The sequence below is a fragment of the Ranitomeya variabilis genome, chromosome 1 (assembly GCF_051348905.1).
Source record: "Ranitomeya variabilis isolate aRanVar5 chromosome 1, aRanVar5.hap1, whole genome shotgun sequence".
Classification (NCBI taxonomy): Eukaryota; Metazoa; Chordata; class Amphibia; order Anura; family Dendrobatidae; genus Ranitomeya; species Ranitomeya variabilis.
This window is the reverse complement of record NC_135232.1, coordinates 312,811,184-312,831,787: the sequence shown is the minus strand read 5'-3', so window position 1 is coordinate 312,831,787 and position 20,604 is coordinate 312,811,184. Positions and strand designations below refer to the sequence as shown.

At 44.7% G+C, this 20,604-nt stretch overlaps 1 protein-coding gene across 2 annotated transcripts in view; it reads left to right on the top strand.

Annotated features, from left to right (window-relative positions):
- LOC143816555 (acyl-CoA dehydrogenase family member 11-like) overlaps positions 1–20,604 on the top strand; it is a 175,334-nt gene that overhangs the window by 9,415 nt on the left and 145,315 nt on the right. The window lies entirely within an intron of this gene.

The following is a 20,604-nucleotide window of genomic DNA, read 5'->3' as shown; positions in this document are numbered from 1 at the left end:
TACATCTGCCCCTCCACCCAGCCGCAGGCCGATGACAATCACAGCTCATAATCCTGGGCCCCAACAGTTCCGACCACGACCTGGGGGTATCACAGAGAGGAGATGTTACGGGTGTGGGCAACCTGGACATTTGCAGTCTGGCTGTCCCTCAAGGATTCGGAGGGAGCCCCACGCAGCCCCAGCTTGTCCAGTGCATCTTGTGCACTCCATCCCGCCTGTGCTCATGATTATTGCAACCCCTGCCACTGGACAAGGAACTATAAACAGTGGAGCAAAGCGGACTAAAGTGAGCAGGCCAGAGGTCTGTGTAGACCTAATGGCGTGCTCACTTATTATGAGGGGGGAGAGGTTGTGATGGTGTGATATGCTATGTGGGTATCATTTTGTGTATATTTCTATTTTACTTATTTTCATGGTGTTGAGTTGTTATTTGCCATCTGATATTCTCCCCACAGTTCTGTATTGTTATCACTCCACAGGGTCAGTGAATAATGTTGTTTGCTAATATGCTAATGACATGTTGACCTAGCTTGTTGAAACAATGAGCCCCTGTGACCCACCCCCCTAACCTGTGAATGGGGAGGTGAGACACAGATCAGTCTTGTTTGGAACTAGGAAGTGAACACAGCACGTCAGAGAGAGAAAGGGAATGTGGACTGTTATCCTCTGTGCTGGATTGTTGGACTTTTATTCTGTAACTGAACTGCATTTGTGTTCTGGAATATTTGTATCCTTTGTGTGGTGGATCGTATATGGACCTTTCGTACTTTTGCCTAAATAAAGGTCTTGGGATTGTTCACTCTTCGCTGGCTCTGTTGATTGTGTGGTACCGGAGAAGGAACCTGTGACAGGGTCAATTTAGCGACAATGCTGAACTTAGTTATTTGTCCAGTTTTTTATTCGGAACTGAAGTTGGTTTCTTATTCAGCAGTTTTTTTCTTTTGTTTTTTTATAGGTTTAACAACAAAAAATAAGCATCACAATAATAACATACAATGCAGCGAGGTGCCCTGATGTGACTATATACATGGGTTCTGGGCATCAGAATTGGGATAAAAGTGGGCAAACTGCCCATTTTCACAGATTTGAATACAAAACTGATGATTTTAAGGGGATAAATGATGTTGGGCCACTTATCTCATACTAATAATACACAGATATTGATCCCCTGCATCAAACCCAGGTCCCTCTAGCCTGGCACAAATGGGTTCTGGTCATCAGAACTGGCAGCAAAGTGGGCAAACAGCCAATTTTCACAGATTTGAATAAGTGATGTTTTTAAGGTGTTAAATGACTTTGGGCCACTGATCTCACACTAATAATACACAGACATTGATGCCCCACATGAAACACAGGACCCTCCAGCCTGGCCCAAACGGATGCTGGGCATTAGAATTGGCATCAAAGTGGGCAAACAGCCGATTTTCACAGATTTGCATAAGTAACTGATGTTTTTAAAGGGTGAAGTGACTTTGGACAACTGATTCCACACCACCATTACATACATAGTGATGCTGTCCATTAAACCCAGGTCCCTCCAGCCTGGCCCAAATGGGTTCTGGACAAAAGAAATGACATCAAAGTGGGCAAGTAGCCAATTTTCACACATTTGAATAAGTAACTGATGTTTTTCCAGGAGTTAAATTACTTCGGGCCACTGATCTCACATCACCATTTCATACATAGTGATATCAAACCCAGGTGACTTTAGCCTGGCCCAAAAGGGTTTTGGCCATCAGAATTGGCATCAAATTTGGCATAAAAACAATTTTCACAGATTTGAATAACTGGTGATTTTAAGGGGTTGAGATCAGTGCACCAAAGTCATTTAACCCCTTAAAACATCATTTACTTATTCAAATCTGTGAAAATGGGCTGTTTGCCCACTTTGATGCCAATTCTGATGCCCAGAACCCATTTTGGCCGGGCTGGAGGAACCTGAATTTGATGTGGTGCTCACTGTTCCATATGTCTGCCGTGTGATATCAGTGTCCCAAAGTCATTTAACCCTTTCATTATCGCCCTTTGGTACCCACTTTTATGCCCATTTTTGTGCCAGTTTTATAATTTTTTTAGCTGTTTTTAAGTGTGTTCACTTTAGGGCACTTCGCTGCATTGTATGTTATTATTGTGATGCTTATTTTTTTGTTAAACCATTAAAAAGCAGAAAAGAAAAAATTGCTGAATAAGAAACCAACTTCAGCATTGTAATTTAGCGACTTTTGGTGTTTTCATGATTAAACTTTCAGTCTAAGTAACCGACACACAGCCGTACATATGACACATCGAGTTCAGTGTTTTAACCCCTACCTCATGCTGTCCTTAGATTACATATCAAAAAATTGCTGACAGATTCCCTTTAAGATGTTCAGTGCTTCACAAATGATTAAAAGGTTGTTTCTCGTGCCCTTTTAGGTACATGGCTGTCGCAGAGTTTAGCGCTGCAAAGGACAGACCGAGCTATGTGTAAGGCTGTGTGCACACGTTGCAGCTTTTTCGCGTTTTTTCGCTGTAAAAACGTGAAAAAAAGCATACATTATGCATCCCATCATTTAGAATTCCGCAATTTTTGTGCACATGATGCGTTTTTTTCCACACAAAAAATGCATTGCGGTAAAAAACGCAGCATGTTCATTCATTTTGCGGATTTTTTGCAGATTTCCCACTATATTATTGCATTGGGAACCTCCGGAAAAATCCGCAAAAAAAGACGCACCAAAAACGCGGTAAAAAACGCATGCAGATTTCTTGCCAGATTGTCCAGTTTTGCTCAGTAAATTTCTGCAAGAAATCCTGAACGTGTGCACATAGCCTAATTCTTCATTTTCCCTTCTACAGCCACCGCTAAATAACATCTCATCATTGGAGGTTGTGTTATAGAAGCTGGACCCATGCTGATTGGTTATTTCAGGGGGTTGTCTAAGGGTATGTTTCCACGATCAGGAATTAGCTACGCTTTGGACACAGCGTATTTTCACTGGGTCCAAAACGCTGCGTTCTAATCACTCAGGTAAATCTGCATGTGTTCATTGAACCATGCGGATTTGCCGCATCCAAATACATTCTATTTTTGAAATTTCTGTTGTGGAGGCTAGTGGCTCTGCAAGAGAAGTTGACTTACTGAGGCTTGTAAAATCACACCGCAGGTGATTTGCAGGCGCACATGCATGCATAGTGGACATGGGATTTCTAGAAATCACATCCACTATAGGCTCTAACATCGAGCCGCTGTGGTTTTGATGCTGCATACATTTTTCAGTGTCAAAACCACAGCAATTCCTGATCGTCAACACGTACCCTAAGGATACGTGCCCACGATCAGTAAACGCTGCAGGTTGGATGTTGCGTACTTGTGCAGCGTCCAGATGTTACAGCATAGTGGATGGGATTTCAAGAAATCCCATGCCCACTATGTGTTCAGTCCATGGAGACGGACATGTGGCACGTTTCTTCAGACCGCATCATGTTTATTTATGTTGTGGAGATGCTAGTCTCCGCAAGAGAAACTTCACCTGTACGGTTCAGTGAACACATGCGGATTCATCTGTATTCAATTGCTGGCAGCACTTTGGACGCAGCGGACATGCGCTGCGTCCAAAGCGCTGCCAATTCATGATCGTGTGCACATCCCCTAACTCAGACTTCGTTTACTCTGGTCTCTGCTTATGGTTAGTGATGAGCCAGTGTACTTGTTGCTCGGGTGACCTCAGAGCAGGTACGGACTGGGGATGAAATTCAGCCCTGGCATTTGAAATCACACAGGCCCATGTTGTCCCCGTCCCCATGAACCAGATGAGATATATTACTAATATTACCCTGGATGGAGAAAAGGAAGATTTACTACAAGACCAATATTTCTAATTATACCAACGGCATGCTGAGGTAAGTAATGGAGTGAACGGCTTTGTGCTCCGTCACAACTGTTAACAGTATGGGTGTCTTGAGAACTTTGATTCTGTTAACAACGTAGCACACAAGGCAGCCCACAACCAGACAGGCCCTTCTGGCATTTGCCAAATGGCCAGTCCGGCCCTGCCTCAGAGATTTAGTTTTCATCGCGGCAGCTGAATGATTTTTGAGCTATTAGCCAGCATTATTACATGTGAGGATTCCCTAGCAACCAGGCAACCCCCACATGTACTCAGCCTGGCTAATAGCGGTAAATCATCTCCGAACACTAACAAATACCCGAGCGTGCTCGAGAAAACCCGAGCAACGAGTGCACTCGCTCATCACTACTTATGATCTTTCAAACATCTTTGTTTGTTCAGGCACGTTAAAATAATCATCTGAGTCATCAGTGTTTGTCAGTTTTTACCATCAGTGTTTTTCACTAATGAAAGAAAAATTACAAAGTCTCTTCTGTCCTTTGCAACGTTAATCAAGGTAGAATGTAGGGCCTGTAATTACATCGTTAAAAGCAAGACATTTATCAGTGCCACGACAAAAAAAAGTATACAGAAATCGAGAGTTTGCAAACTGTAAAAAAATTTGTTGTCTGTATGGCAACATGTTCATGCCCACTCAACTATGTAGGTAAACCAAAAGCGAGCTCAGGTGACAGGTTCTTGATCATATCGGATACATTAAGGCTAAGTTCACACGTCGCAGAATTGCCGCTGAAATTTCCGCGGCAATTCTGCAACTCCTGCCGCGGGTATATCGCATGCGGAATTGGCATGCATATTCCTGCTAAAAACTAGTGTTTTTCAAGCGTAATTAGCTTGCAGAATGCTAGCGTTTTCCAAGCGATCTGTAGCATCGCTTGGAAAACTGATTGACAGGTTGGTCACACTTGTCAAACATAGTGTTTGACAAGTGTGACCAACTTTTTACTATTGATGCTGCCTATGCAGCATCAATAGTAAAAGATATAATGTTAAAAATAATTAAAAAAATTAAAAAAATGGTTATTCTCACCTTCTGATGGCCCCGGATCTCCTCAGCGGCTTCCGTTCCTATAGATGCTTTGTGTGCAGGACCTGTGATGACATCACGTTCACGTGACTGCGACATCATCGCAGGTCCTTCACACAAAGCATCTATAGGAACGGAAGCGGCCGTGTGCACCGCTGAGAGGCGGGAAGACTCCGGGCCATCAGAAGGTGAGTATATCACTATTTTTTATTTTAATTCTTTTTTTTTTAACAATTATATGGTGCCCAGTCTGTGGAGGAGAGTCTCCTCTCCTCCACCCTGGTTACCAACCGCTCATGATCTGCTTACGTCCCGCATGGTGGGCATAGCCCCATGTGGGAAGTAAGCAGATCAATGCATTCCTAGGTGTGCGGAATCCCCGCGATTCCGCAAATTTAATGAACATGCTGCGGTTTTTTCTGGAATGCGATTCCGCTCAGGAAAACAACGCAGCATGTGCACAGAAAATGCGGATTGCATTCTATTAAATAGGATGCTTAATGTGAGCATTTTTTTTGCGTTTTTATAGCAAAAAAAGTGAAAAATCTGCTACGTGTGCACACAGCCTAAAAGAAAGGAGGATACTTCACTTGCTAGGCATATGCTTGCTGAATCCTTTCTAGCTTAAGGCTGTGTGCACACGTTGCAGATTTTTCGCGTTTTTTTTAATAATAATATAATAATAATTTTATTTATATAGCGCCAACATATTCCGCAGCGCTTTACAACTTATAGAGGGGACTTGTACAGACAATAGACATTACAGCATAACAGAAATCACAGTTCAAAACAGATACCAGGAGGAATTAGGGCCCTGCTCGCAAGCTTACAAACTATGAGGAAAAGGGGAGACACGAGAGGTGGATGGTAACAATTGCTTTAGTTATTTGGACCAGCCATAGTGTAAGGCTCGGGTGTTCATGTAAAGCTGCATGAACCAGTTAACTGCCTAAGTATGTAGCAGTACAGACACAGAGGCTATTGACTGCATAAAGTGTTGCGAGGAACCTGATTATGTTTTTTTTATTTTAATTAGGCCACACAGGGATAGTTAGGTTAATGCGTTGAGGCGGTAGGCCAGTCTGAACAAATGCGTTTTTAGGGAACGCTTAAAACTGTGGGGATTGGGGATTAATCGTATTAACCTAGGTAGTGCATTCCAAAGAATCGGCGCAGCACGTGTAAAGTCTTGGAGACGGGAGTGGGAGGTTCTGATTATTGAGGATGCTAACCTGAGGTCATTAGCGGAGCGGAGGGCACGGGTAGGGTGGTAGACTGAGACCAGAGAGGAGATGTAGGGTGGGGCTGAGCCATGGAGTGCTTTGTGGATGAGGGTAGTAGTTTTGTACTGGATTCTGGAGTGGATGGGTAACCAGTGTAATGACTGGCACAAGGTAGAGGCATCGGTGTAACGGTTGGTGAGGAATATGATCCTGGCAGCAGCATTCAGGACAGATTGGAGCGGGGAGAGTTTGGTAAGAGGGAGGCCGATTAGTAGAGAGTTACAATAGTCCAGACGAGAATGAATAAGTGAGACAGTAAGAGTTTTTGCAGAGTCGAAAGTAAGAAAAGGGCGAATTCTAGAAATATTTTTGAGATGCAGATAAGAAGAGCGAGCCAATGATCGGATGTGGGGGGTGAATGAAAGCTTGGAATCAAGGATGACCCCAAGGCAGCGGGCATGTTGCTTGGGAGTAATGGTGGAACCGCACACAGAGATGGCAATGTCAGGCAAAGGTAGGTTAGTAGAGGGAGAGAACACGAGGAGTTCAGTTTTTGACAGGTTAAGTTTCAGATAGAGGGAGGACATGATGTTAGAGACAGCGGTAAGACAATCACTGGTGTTTTCTAAGAAGGTCGGAGTGAAAGCAGGAGAAGAGGTGTATAATTGGGTGTCGTCAGCATAGAGATGGTACTGGAAACCAAATCTACTGATTGTTTGTCCAATAGGGGCAGTATACAAAGAGAAGAGGAGGGGGCCTAGGACTGATCCTAGAGGAACCCCAACAGTAAGGGGAAGGTGAGAGGAGGAGGAACCAGCAAAAGATACAGTGAAGGATTGGTCAGAGAGATAGGAGGAGAACCAGGAGAGAACGGTGTCCTTGATGCCGATGGAGCGGAGCATAGTGAGGAGGAGCTGATGATCCACAGTGTCGAATGCTGCGGAAAGATCCAAGAGAATTAGCATGGAGTAGTGACCATTAGATTTAGCTGTTAGTAGGTCATTAGAGACTTTAGTGAGGGCAGTTTCAGTAGAGTGAAAAGAGCGCAAAAAAACCCGCATGCATTATGCATCCCATCATTTAGAATGCATTCCGCAATTCTTGTGCACATGATGCGGTTTTTTCAGCGAAAAAAATGCATCGCGGTAAAAAACGCAGCATGTTCAATAATTTTGCGGATTTACCACTATATTATTGCATTTGGATCCTCCGGAAAAATCCGCAAAAAAACCGCACCAAAAACGCAGTAAAAAAACGCGCAAAAAACGCATGCAGATTTCTTGCAGAAAATGTCCAGTTTTGCTCAGGAAATTTCTGCAAGAAATCCTGAATGTCTGCACATAGCCTTACAGTTCCAAGCAGTAGAGGTTGTACGTTCTTCTCAGAGAGTAGGTGACTGGGACCAGTTGCTCCTCCAGAAGGGAGAGTAGATGGATTCATAAATTACAATCCAACTGCCCAAAAGGATCAATGAATCCTTGTCATTTTCATGCTTCATTTGCTCTTTAACACTTCATATAACTTTCTGCGGTCTTTTATATTAATCCAGAATCCTGCATTAAATCTTTGATAACCACGATTACCGTATGCATTTTGTATCTAACTTTCGTGTATTTTATCGCATACCGGCGTTTTCCTGATCCATTCCAATAAAAGAAAAGGATTTACCTTTGCTGACCACAATTTGTCTGTGCTGGCATCATAGCATAAATTTCTGTGTCACAACCTCTTTTGTTGATCATTTGTTGCCAGATGAAGGCACACGATCCATATTGATGACACTATGTCCGGTTCCACTTTGGCGATTAGTTTGTGAGACGCACTGTCTTTGAGCTGATTGGCCCAGATTGACGAGTCCCTAACAATCTTTTAACCAGAAGTGGAGTGGGAGTGGAGCCTATGAAATATAATCTAAGCGTATGTTTGGCCTCGTATGCATAAAAGGCGGTTGCCTTTGTTTGTTGTACGATTGATTATTGGCTGATGAATTTGAGCCCCTTTGCTATTGTAGCACTCAATAGGCTTAGGATTACATATTGCACCTCTACCATTGGTGCAACAGAGAACGCCAACAGCAGAAGGTGGGACTAACTTACCCATAAATATGCGCCAGTTTGGCCACCACACATGGCCTGCAACCATCCCGATACGTTCTATCATTCATGACTGAAAGAAAAATAATCTGCTAATAACTGCTAGCCCCTGATCATAGCAGTCACAAATTTTGATGAAACGCGTAGGGATTGATTAATGTATATGGGCTTTACTTACTTCTGTGCTAAGGGGAGAATTTAGTCACATTGCACAATCATCATTGGACTAATTCCCTGGGGATTTTGGCAATTAATACTTAAAAGGAAATGGATCTGAAAAAATATTTCCTTTTCTTTCTAATTAATTGCACTGATAGCACCATCCTAAATACAGCTGCTGTACTGTCGCATCGTTACGCATATGAGCGGCAATAATATTTAATAAATCGAATGACCTTAGACCTCAGTCCAGAGCCTCTCACCTAGCTAAATCAGTTCTCATGCTTCGCACTGACGAGGGCCAACAGCCCGAAACACCGTGTCTGTGAATTGAGATACTGATTTTGGCTTTTATCCTAAGTCATATTGCTAGAATTGTTAAAGGGTTGATTGTGACTTGTAGGATCGCTACTTCCAACAGGTGGCGCTATAGAGTTTAAGTCCTCTTTTTCTCTGAAGAGGCAATTTGCATAATACCCACTAAAATTCAGTGTGTTGCTATTAAAAAAAAAAAAATTCACATGCCTCTATAGGAGTATGGTTATAGGATCTATCTGCAATGATAAGGATATAATATCAACAGCAAAATAGACTGACAGCAACCAGAGGAATATTATTTTCGATCTGATTAAATCCTCTAGTTACAAAAGCTACATCTACATAGCCTTTGTATAGGATTGGTGCATTTTATATTCGTCAATAGTGTAAAACTTTTTCTTAATCCCTGCAATCAAATTCATAGGACAGTGAACAATCTGACACTTTGTATTTCTTTAAATTTATTCACTTATTGTACCATTTTTATTAATAGTATTAAAAGTTATATTTTAAATTTTCACTGCAATTGGAATAGTCAGTGAATTATATTTACTTATTTGGAGAAATAGTTTGCTTTGAATTATATTTACTTACTTGGAGAAATAGTTTGCTTTTATTTAAACTCACTCAGGGTTCTTATCTAAAGATAGAAAAATACTTAGAATTGAGAGTCCTCAGTGGTTGATACCTTTTAATGGCTAACTGAAAAGATGGTAACAAATTGCAAACTTTCAAGACTACGCAGGTCTCTTCATCAGGCATAGACTAATACAAAATCTGAAAAATCACATATTTATGCACAACACAGCACAGAAATAATGCCATAGATAAGACAGGTGACAAGAAGCAGAACTACCATTATGGGAGAGTGATAAACTGTGAATTGAGCAAGGCCAGCCACATGAGACCACCTGCTCCCCAGTATCCTGACATTGCAAACTGAAACCCAAGCCTGGATAACTCCTTTAACCCCTTAAGCCCCAAGGGTGGTTTGCACGTTAATGACCGGGCCAATTTTTACAATTCTGACCACTGTCCCTTTATGAGGTTATAACTCTGGAACGCTTCAACGGATCTTGGCGATTCTGACATTGTTTTCTCGTGACATATTGTACTTCATGATAGTGGTAAAATTTCTTTCATACTAAGTGCCTTTATTTGTGAAAAAAACGGAAATTTGGCGAGAAGTTTCAAAATTTTGCAATTTTTCAAATTTGAATTTTTATGCCCTTAAATCACAGAGATATGTCACAAAATAATTAATAAGTAACATTTCCCACATGTCTACTTTACAACAGCACAATTTTGGAAACAACAAAACAACAATTTTTTTTGTTAGGGAGTTATAAGGGTTAAAAGTTGACCAGCAATTTCTCATTTTTACAACACCAATATTTTTTAGGGACCACATCGCATTTGAAGTCATTTTGAGGGGTCTATATGATAGAAAATAACCAAGTGTGACACCATTCTAAAAACTGCACCCCTCAAGGTGCTCAAAACCACATTCAAGAAGTTTATTAACCCTTCAGGTGTTTTACAGGAATTTTTGGAATGTTTTTTTTTTTTTTTTTTTTTTAAATGAACATTTAACTTTTTTTCACAAAAAATTTACTTCAGCTCCAATTTGTTTTTGTTTTTTTTTTTAACCAAGGGTAACAGGAGAAAATGGTCCCCAAAGGTTGTTGTGCCATTTGTTCTGAGTACGCCGATACCCCATATGTGGGGGTAAATCACTGTTTGGGCGCATGGCAGAGCTCGGAAGGGAAGGAGCGCCAATTGACTTTTCAATGCAAAATTGACAGGAATTGAGGTGGGACACCATGTCACGTTTGGAGAGCCCCTGATGTGCCTAAACATTGAAACCCCCCACAAGTGACACCATTTTGGAAAGTAGACCCCCCTAAGGAACTTATCTAGATGTGTTTTGACAGCTTTGAACCCCCAAGTGTTTCACTACAGTTTATAACGCAGAGCCGTGAAAATAAAAATTCTTTTTTTTTTTCACAAAAATTATTTTTTAGCCCCCAGTTTTGTATTTTCCCAAGGGTAAAAGGAGAAATTCGACCCCAAGAGTTTGTCCTGAGTACGCGGATACCCAATATGTGGGGGGGAACAACCGTTTGGGCGCATGGCAGAGCTCAGAAGGGAAGGAGCGCCATTTGGAATGCAGACTTAGATGGATTGGTCTAGACCCCCCCAAGAAACTTATCCAGATGTGTTGTGAGAACTTTGAACCCCCAAGTGTTTCACTACAGTTTATAACGTAGAGTGGTGAAAATATTAATTTTTTTCCCACAAAAATGTTTTTTTAGCCCCCCAAATTTTTATTTTCCCAAGGGTAACAAGAGAAATTGGACCCCAGTTGTTGTTGTCCAATTTGTCCTGAATATGCTGATACCCCATATGTTGGGGTAAACCCCTGTTTTGGCACACAGGAGAGCTCGGAAGGGAAGGAGCACTGTTTTACTTTTTCAGCGCAGAATTGGCTGGAATTGAGATTGGACGCCATGTCGCGTTTCGAGAGCCCTGATGTGCCTAAACAGTGGAAACCCCCAATTCTAACTGAAACCCTATCCCAAACACACCCCTAACCCTGACACACCCCTAACCCTAATCCTAACCGTAAATGTAATCCAAACCCTAACTTTATCCCCAACCCTAACTCCAACTTTAGCCCCAACCCTAACTGTAGCCCTAACCATAACTGTAGCCTTAACCTTAGCCCCAACCCTAGCCCTAACTCTAGCCCAAGCCCTAACCCCAACCCTAACCCTAGCCCTAATGGGAAAATGGAAATAAATACATTTTTTAAATTTTTTATGTTTCTCTAACTAAGGGGGTGATGAAGGGGGGTTTGATTTACTTTTATAGCGGGTTTTTTAGCGGATTTTTATGATTGGCAGCTGTCACACACTAAAAGACGCTTTTTATTGCAAAAAATATTTTTTGCGTTGCCACATTTTGAGACCTATAATTTTTCCATTTTTTGGTCCACAGAGGCAGGTGAGGTCTTGTTTTTTGCGGGACGAGCTGAGTTTTTATTGGTACCATTTTTGAGCATGTGACATTTTTTGATTCCGATTTTTGTGAAGCAGAATGACCAAGAACCAGCTGTTCATGAATTTCTTGGGGGGGGGGGGGGCGTTTATACTGTTCCACGTTTGGTAAAATGGATAAAGCAGTTTTATTCTTTGGGTCAGTACGATTACAGCGATACCTCATTTACATAATTGTTTTATGTTTTGGCGCTTTTGTGCGATAAAAACGATTTCATAGAAAAAATAATTATTTTTGCATCGCTTTATTCTGAGGACTATAACTTTTTTATTTTTTTGCTTTTGATGCTGTATGGCGGCTCGTTTTTTTTGCGGGACAAGATGACGTTTTCAGCGGTACCCTGGTTATTTATATCCGTCTTTTTGATTGCGTGTTATTCCACTTTTTGTTTGGCGGTATGATAATAAAGCGTTTTTTGCCTCTTTTTTTTTTACGGTATTCACTGAAGGTGTTAACTAGTGGGACAGTTTTATAGGCCAGGGTCGTTACGGACGCGGCGGTACTAAATATGTGTACTTTTTTATTGTTTTTTTTTTTAGATAAATGTATTTATGGGAACAATATATATACGGTATATATTTTTTCTTTATTTAGGAATTTTTTTAGTTTTTTAGGCTAGTTTCACATTTGCGTTTAAAAACACAGCGTTTAAAACGCAAACGCAGGTGGTGAAAAAAACGCATGTAAACGCGTGCAAACGCTGCGTTTTTTAGACGCATGCGTTTTCTCATGCGGTAAAAAAAGCGGCGTTTTGACGAGTTTACATGCGTTTTTTCCTGCGTTTGCATTTTTGAAACGCATGCTGAGAAGTGTGTGACAGCTGCCAATCATCAAAATCATCTAGAAAACCCACTATAAATAGAAATAGCTAGGGTTGGGGTTAGGGGTAGGGTTAGGGTTAGGAGTAGGGGTAAGGTTAGGGTTTGGATCCCTTTATCACCTTGATGGTGGGGGGTGGCTTATCAGTGTGTATTCTTGTTTTTTTCTATTGAAACGCATGCGTTTAAAACGCAACCAAACGCATGTGCTTAAAAACGCATGCTTTTACATAGACAGCAATACGTTTTTTTGCCGCAAAAAAATGCATGCGTTTTTTTGCGGCAAAAAAACGCCTCTAGAAATTACTACATGTTGCATTTCTGCAACCAAACGCAAGCATAGAAACGACGCATGCGTCGTCAAAGGCGGCAAAACGCATACCAAAAAACGCATGCGTTTTTAATGTTAAATATAGGAAAAAAAACGCATGCGTTTTTTTTGCGCTAAAACGCAGCGGCAAAAAATGCAAATGTGAAACCAGCCTTACACATTTAAAAAAATGTTTTCTACTTTGTCCCAGGGGACATCACTGTATAGTGACAGATCGGTGATCTGACACTTTGCAGAGCACTGTGTCAGATCAGCGATCTGACATGCAGGACTCCTGGCTTACCAGCACCTGCTCTGAGCAGGCACTTGGTAAGCCACCTCCCTGCAGGACCCAGAAGTAGCCCCGCGGCCATTTTGGATCCGGGGCCTGCAGGGAGGAGACGCTCGGTACAAGGAGAGCACATCGCCTTGTACCGATCGTCTCAGGGAAGCACGCAGGGAGGCCCCCTCCCTGCGCGATGCTTCCCTGTGCCGCCGGAACACTGCTGGGGGTTAATGTGCCGGGGGTGGTCCGTGACCGCTCCTGGCACATAGTGCCGGATGTCAGCTGTGATAGTCAGCTGACACCCGGCCGCGCTCCCTCGTGAGCGTGGCCGATCGCATATGACGTACTATGCCGTCACTGGGAATTAAGTCCCAGGTCACCTTGACGGGATAGTAGGTCATATGGGATTAAGGGGTTAAAGCGTATCTGTTACCAGATCAAAAAGGCCAATTTTTGCTTTTATTTTATTCCTGCTGCTCCCCTTAATATTCAGGGCTTTGTTTTTGTATTTTTTTCTTTAACCCATTAGTGACAGCTAATTTTGACCTTAACCACTTCTATAACCTGAGACGTATCCATATATCCCTGTAACCTGGTACTTATTGACCTGGCTAGCATTAAAATTTTGGTGCCATCTTGGACTGGGCACATGGAGTCGTCCCGGGGAGTGGCGGCTCCCCCCTCAACTACAGTCGCTGTGATTCGCTGTTCAATTCTGAATAGCCAATCACAGCGTTTCTCAGTGTTTCAGGCAATCAGATTGCCTGAAAAACTGATGTCCAGCCTAGGATTGGTGCTGTAAGAGCACTGATCATAGGCCGGTGCCTGGCAACGCGAGGATCACCAGGACCAGCTCTGATTGCCCATTGAGAGTGCACAGGCGCTTTTACCTGCAAGTGACCACCTTGTACTTCCTCATTCTAACTTCGAATTTGTACAACGTGGTCTGGTCACTCTGTGCGCTGTGCTGGGCCCTGTGGTGCCACAGAAGCCAGTGAGATCACAGATCCTGCTGCTACTGCCTGATCATTGCCGTTCCTGCTGAAGGAAGAAGTTAAGAGTTCCTGATCCCTGATTGTTGCCTGATCTCTCCTCATCCACCCCAATTCCCCTCCCCCTTTATTCCCTCTCTCACACCCCTCCCCGTTACCCCTCTCTGCCGCCAAATGCTGATCAGTACCGACAGTATACTCCCTGTTCCGTAATCCATTTAATAACGAGTGTCCCATGATGATCTCCCGTGTAGAGCTGTCACATCAGGAGATGTGACTGCCTTACACGACCTCCAGTGACACACTGACAGAAAATGGATCATGCAGTGTTATCACTGACGGTTCACTGGAGTTCATGTTCTCACTTGACGGCACTAATGCATGAGAAAATAGAATTTGACTTACCGGTAATTCGGTTTCTAGGAACCTTCCACGACCACAGTATCGGAGGATGTCTCCCCGCCCTAATAGGGGACAGGAAACAAAAAGGTAAAATACCCCTCCCCTTCCTGCAACCACCAGTGTTCTTTTCTGGACACAGTAGCATGTATAGTTACCACTTAAGTGCAGGAATCATCCAATAAGAATATCAGATAGGGAGGGAAATTAGTGCTGTCGTGGAAGGTTCCTAGAAATCGAATTACCGGTAAGTCTAATTCTATTTTCTCCAGTCACCTTTCACGACAGCAGTATCGGAGTGATACCAACAGCTAATTTCTTTAGGGAGGGACAACTGCCTGCAGAACACGTCTGCCAAACGATAGTTCCCTATTGAAATTTAGCCTGTAATGCCTGGTGAATGTATGGATTGACGACCAGGTGGCAGCTCTGCATATCTGCTCAGATGAAGCGTTCCCTCTCTCTGCCCAGGAAGTCGAGACTGAACGGGTGGAGTGAGCTTTCAGTGATGCCGGGGGCGCAATCTTCCGGGTTGAATATGCAAGGCAAATGGCCTGTTTGATCCAGTTAGCGATCATACTTTTAGCTGCTTTTTTGCCACTGGACGAATAGGTTTTGGCCTATCCTCAAACCTTCCGTTTGTTGAAGGTAGAACAGGACCACCCTGCGGACATCCAGGGTGTGAAAGGTTTCTTCCTTCGGATTAGAGGGATTTGGACAGAATGAAGGTAGAACGATATCCTGACTTCTGTGAAAGTCCGAGACCACCTGAGGTATAAAGGAAGGGTCTAGTCTAAGGATTATGCTATCCATGGTTATGGTTAAGAATGGCTCTTGTACTGACAAAGCCTATAGGTGTCCTATACGTCTAGCGGTAGTAATTGCTACCAGGAAGACAGTCTTGAGGGTCAGATTTTTTAAACTGATGGCTGATAAGGGCTCAAAGGGGTCAAATCCCAAGGAGGGGTCTGGACATGGAGTCTAGGACGAATCCTAGTTGCAGACGTGATGAAACGTCTAATCCAACGGTGGCCTGCTAAATCCTGATCACAAAAGGAACCCAGTGCCGACACTTGAACTTTTAGGGTGCTAGGCGAGAGCCCAAACTCCAGACCCTTCTGGAGAAATTCTAATATTTGAGCGATATTGGGATGGAATGGATCAGGTTTGTTTGGGAAACACCAGGATGAAAATTTTTTCCAAACTTTGCCATAGATGGCGTTAGTTATTGGTTTCCTACTTTTTTGTAGGGTTTGGATGACGTCATCTGAGAGACCTCTGGCTCTCAGAACCTCGGCCTCAGTAACCAGGCCACCAGTTTCAGACTGTAAGTGTGGGTGTAGCAGGGGTCCCTGCTGAAAAAGGTCGACTAGCTGAGGTAGAAGTATCGGGCCTTCCAGAGACATGTCTGTTAGTGCGCCGTACCAGCTTCTTCCTGGCCACATCGGTGCTACCAGAATCGTTGTGACTCGGTCTGCCCGGATCTTTTGTAAAGTTCTTGGCAACATAGGAATTGGTGGGAAGGCGTATGCCAGAGCAAACTTCCAAGGATGGGAGAAGGCATCCAGTCCCTGTGCTTCGCTTGAGGGGTTGAGGGAGAAGAAAGTGCTCGACTTTGTGTTCTGACTGCTGGCAAACAGATCCACGTTGGGACTTCCCCATCTCCGGACCAGGGATAGGAATACCTCCTGGTTTAAAGACCATTCTCGAGGATGGAAATCTTTCCTGCTTAGAAAGTCCGCCTGGGCATTGTCTGACCCCTTTATGTGCACTGCCGAGATGGACAGGAGGTGTTTTTCCCCCCAGGAAAAAATCCTTGCAGCGGTTAACTTCAGGCTGGTGTATTTCGTACCTCCATGGTGTCGGAGGTAGGCCACCGTAGTCGTGTTGTCGGACATTACACGTACATGGTGACCTTGGATGAGGACAGATGCGGCTTAAAGCGCCTCCTCCACCGCTTTCAGTTCCCTCAGATTCGAGGATCTGGACCTGATGCTTGGGGGCCACAACCCCTGGAAGTGGGAACCTTCTATTATGGCGCCCCAACCCCTCTGGCTTGCATCTGTTGTGAACACCTTCAGAGGAATTTGATCCCAGCTGACTTACAGTTGAAGGTTCTGGGAGTTCAGCCACCATGAGAGGGAGGATTTCACGTGAGTGGGAAGAGGAATCCTCCTGGTTAAAGCATTCTGGCGTCCTTTTGAATGCATCAGGATGTGGGACTGAAGGACTCTTGTGTGGGCCTGGGCCCAGGAGACTGCTTGGATGCAAGAGGTCAATGAACCCAGGATTGACATAGAGTCCCTTAAGGTTGGAGTATTCTGACCCCTGAACCTGGAAATCTTGTGGACGAGATCGTCTTGACGGTCCCTGGGTAAGAAGGACATTCTTTTCCTCGAGTCCAGAAGAACTCCAAGGAATTTTTTCCTTGAAGATGGATGGAGGTCCGACTTCTCCAAGTTCGGAAACCACCCCAGTGATTTCAGGATATCCAGGACCTTCGTCACATCCTGATTCAGACGAGGAATGGATGGAGCGATAATAAGAAAATCGATGAGGTACAGGATGATACAGATCCCTTGTTGTCGGATGAAGATCACTGCTTCTGACATGATCTTGGTAAAGACCCGTGGAGCTGATGAGACTCCGAATGGAAGGACATTGAATTGATAATGGCTGGCTCGATGGTTTTGGGCCACTGCAAATCTGAGGAACTTCCTGTGGTCGGGATGTATCGACACATGATAGTATGCGTCCCTCAGATCTAACGTAGCCATTACCCAGTCCTGACCGATCAGCGGGATTGCTGATCTGATTGATTCCATTTTGAATCTCCGATATTTGATCATTTGATTTAGGGGTTTCAGGTTTATGATAACCCGGTGTTTCCCAGAGGGCTTTTTCACCAAAAACAAATGAGAATAGTGACCCTCTCCTATCTCCTGAGGAGGTACCCGGGAGATTACTCCTGCCTGAAGCAGATCGAGAATATCTGCATTGAGGGATTCCCGAAGGTGTGGAGACTGTAGGGCGGTAATTGTTAGACGGTGAGGAAGATGACTCTACAATTCTAACCTCAGGCCTTCCTGTATGGTACGCAGGACCCACTGATTTGTGGTGATGGCCTGCCATTGGGAAAGAAAACCTGAGAGTCGGCCCCCGGCCGGAGAGCAGTCATTGTTTCTCAGGGGTCTGCTGGGGGACAAGGATGTTCCTGGTTTTACCCCCTTTGGGGTAGCTCCACCGACCCGTTTTACCTTTACCCCTGTAATCCCTCTGGGGAACTTGCTCACAGGAGGGACGAAAAAAGCGTTTCCTAGAGCTTTTTTGCTCCGGAAGAGCTTTCTTTTTATCTGTAGCCTTGTCTAGGATGTCATCGAGGGCTGGCCCGAACATATAATGTCCCTGAAAGGGAATACCACATAGTTTGGACTTAGAAGTTATGTCACCTCCCCAGGATTTAAGCCATAGAGCTCTCCTAGCGGAATTGGAGAGAACTGCAGACCTAGCGGCTACCCGTACAGATTCAGCGGAAGCATCCGCAAGGAACCCTGTTGCCTTCTGAAGTAGTGGTAGGGAATTTAGAATCTCCTCCCTTGATGTCCCCTGAGAAAGGTGATTTTCTAAGGTACGTAACCAGAGAAATAGGGATCTGGCAACACATGTAGAGGCCACATTTGTCTTCAGTAGATTAGTATACGTGTCCCAGGATTTCCTTAGTAAGCTCTCAATTTTTCGATCCATAGGATCTTTGAGCTGAGAGGAATCCTCAAAGGGTAGAATCTTTTTTTGGTTACCCTGGACACCTGTACATCTACCTTAGGCATTTCCCATAAAACACAGTCCCCATCCAGAAGGAAACGATTCTTTAATTGTGATGGGACACTCAAACCTTTTTCATGTAGGCCCCACTCATGAAGGACAAGATTTTCAATATTCAAATGTATAGTGAACCCCTTAGGGGTCCTAGGCTTTAAACCTCCAAACATATCATCCTGAACGGAGTGACACGCTATCTCCTCCTCCACCCCCATGGTGCCCCTCACCATGGAAATGAGCTCTTCCATATCTTCGGAAGAGAAGAGATAATAAAAAATATCAGATTTGGGGGTGGAAGTAGAACCCTCCTTCTCCCAAACGTCCTCTGAACCCGAGGTATGGATCTCGCCCGAATCAGAGTCAGATTCAATAGGAGCCCTCTTCCTTTTCTTAGGAGGAGGGGGCTGTGGTGTCGGAGGCTGAGACAGTGCCGCCATAGAGGACTGGACCTCCTGTTTGATGAAGGTTCTGATGCTGTCCAGAAGAGAGGGCTATTCACTACGCAGCACTTCATCCGTGCATGGTTGGCAGAGCTTTTTCTTATAAGTGGAGGGAAGCTTGGACGCACACGCACCACACTTGCGGCTGGGCATCTTATCTTTTCTAGGGGCAGGGACCTTGTCTCTCTAAAAAGAGAGAAAGGTGGACTAAGTCACTTCATAAATAACTGGACAGCAAGGGACCTCATCCTCTACTTACAGTAGGAGGGTGAACGCTGGGCTCTGCAGAAGCAGAGTGCAGGGGTTTGTCGCCATCCAAAGGGTCAGTCAGTCACCGGTCAGACAGGGACATAGACAGAGGCCTTACCTGGAGGCTTCCCCGACCAGGAATATATATACATCGAGGTCGCCAGCGGATTTTGTGCTCCTCCTCCTCCCCCTCCCCAGGGTCCGTAGGGGGTGATGTCAGTGATCGGCCGACATGGCTGCCGCAGGATTGAGATGCCGGCCGGCGTGTGCGCGAGCTCCAGCGCATGAAGACGAAACCGTAAGTTTGGACGCGTCACTTCCGGTACGCGCGCGTGCGGCCTTCGGCAGCAGCGAAGAAGGAGGAGAGAGCCGGGGAGCTACAGGAGGACCCCGCTTTGCTTCACCGCCCTGCTTTGCCCCACGAGGAGGCGCAGGAAGGACGGGATAGGGGTCCCAAGTTGCGCGGTGGACGCGGAGATGGGAGCAGTCACAAGAGGAGGAGAGCGGAGCCCCCGACTGCCCGGCCACTAAGGTAACAGTGCTCCGATCGCCGGCCACGGCAGCACTATCGAGAACCTCTTCATGCCCCATAGGGGACAGGAAAAACACTGGTGGTTGCAGGAAGGGGAGGGGTGTTTAACCTCTTTGTTGCCTGTCCCCTATTAGGGCGGGGAGACATCCTCCGATACTGCTGTCGTGGAAGGTGACTAGAGAATTTTCCCACGCAGTGGTGCCACAAGTGACTGCTTGAACTCCAGTGACCTCTGACGGCGGAGTGATCCTCTGCGAGAGGATACCTGCCATCATTGTATCACCGTAGGGCCCTGGAGAGCGGTCACATCTGCCGATGTGACCGCTCTCCATGGGAGATCGTCGTGGGACACTTGTTATTAAATGGATGACGACGGAACAGGGTGTAAACTGTTGGTTTATTTTATTATTTTTTTTACAGGTGATCGAGGGCATCGGGGATTAGCTGTATGGTGAGTATATACTGTATGAACTGTATGTGTTTGTTTGTTTTTTTACACTTGAACATATTAGCCGGATGATGGGACTACTACTGTCCCATCATCGGCTAGCTGTCACTATAGCAGGCATAGCCGGATGGGACTAGTAGTCCCATTGGACGATGTCTGCCTACATATAGCCACACACACACACAGACACCAGCACACAGACACGCACATCTTCTCTGCACACACAGTCTCCGCCTACACACAGTCTCCGCCTACACACAGTCTCCGCCTACACACAGTCTCCGCCTACACACAGTCTCCGCCCACACACTCTTCCTCCTCCCGATCTGCAGCGTTTCTCGCAGGCAACTTTGCAGCAAAACCGCAGATCTTTTTAAACCTGTGGATTTGCTTGACTCAATGGTAGGCAATGGGTGCAGAAACACTGCAGATCCGCAAAAAGAATTGACATGCTGCTGAAAATAAAACGCTGCACATCTGCGCATATTTTTCCGCAGCATGTGCACAACCATTCTCATTTTTGCCATTGACTAGCATTGGT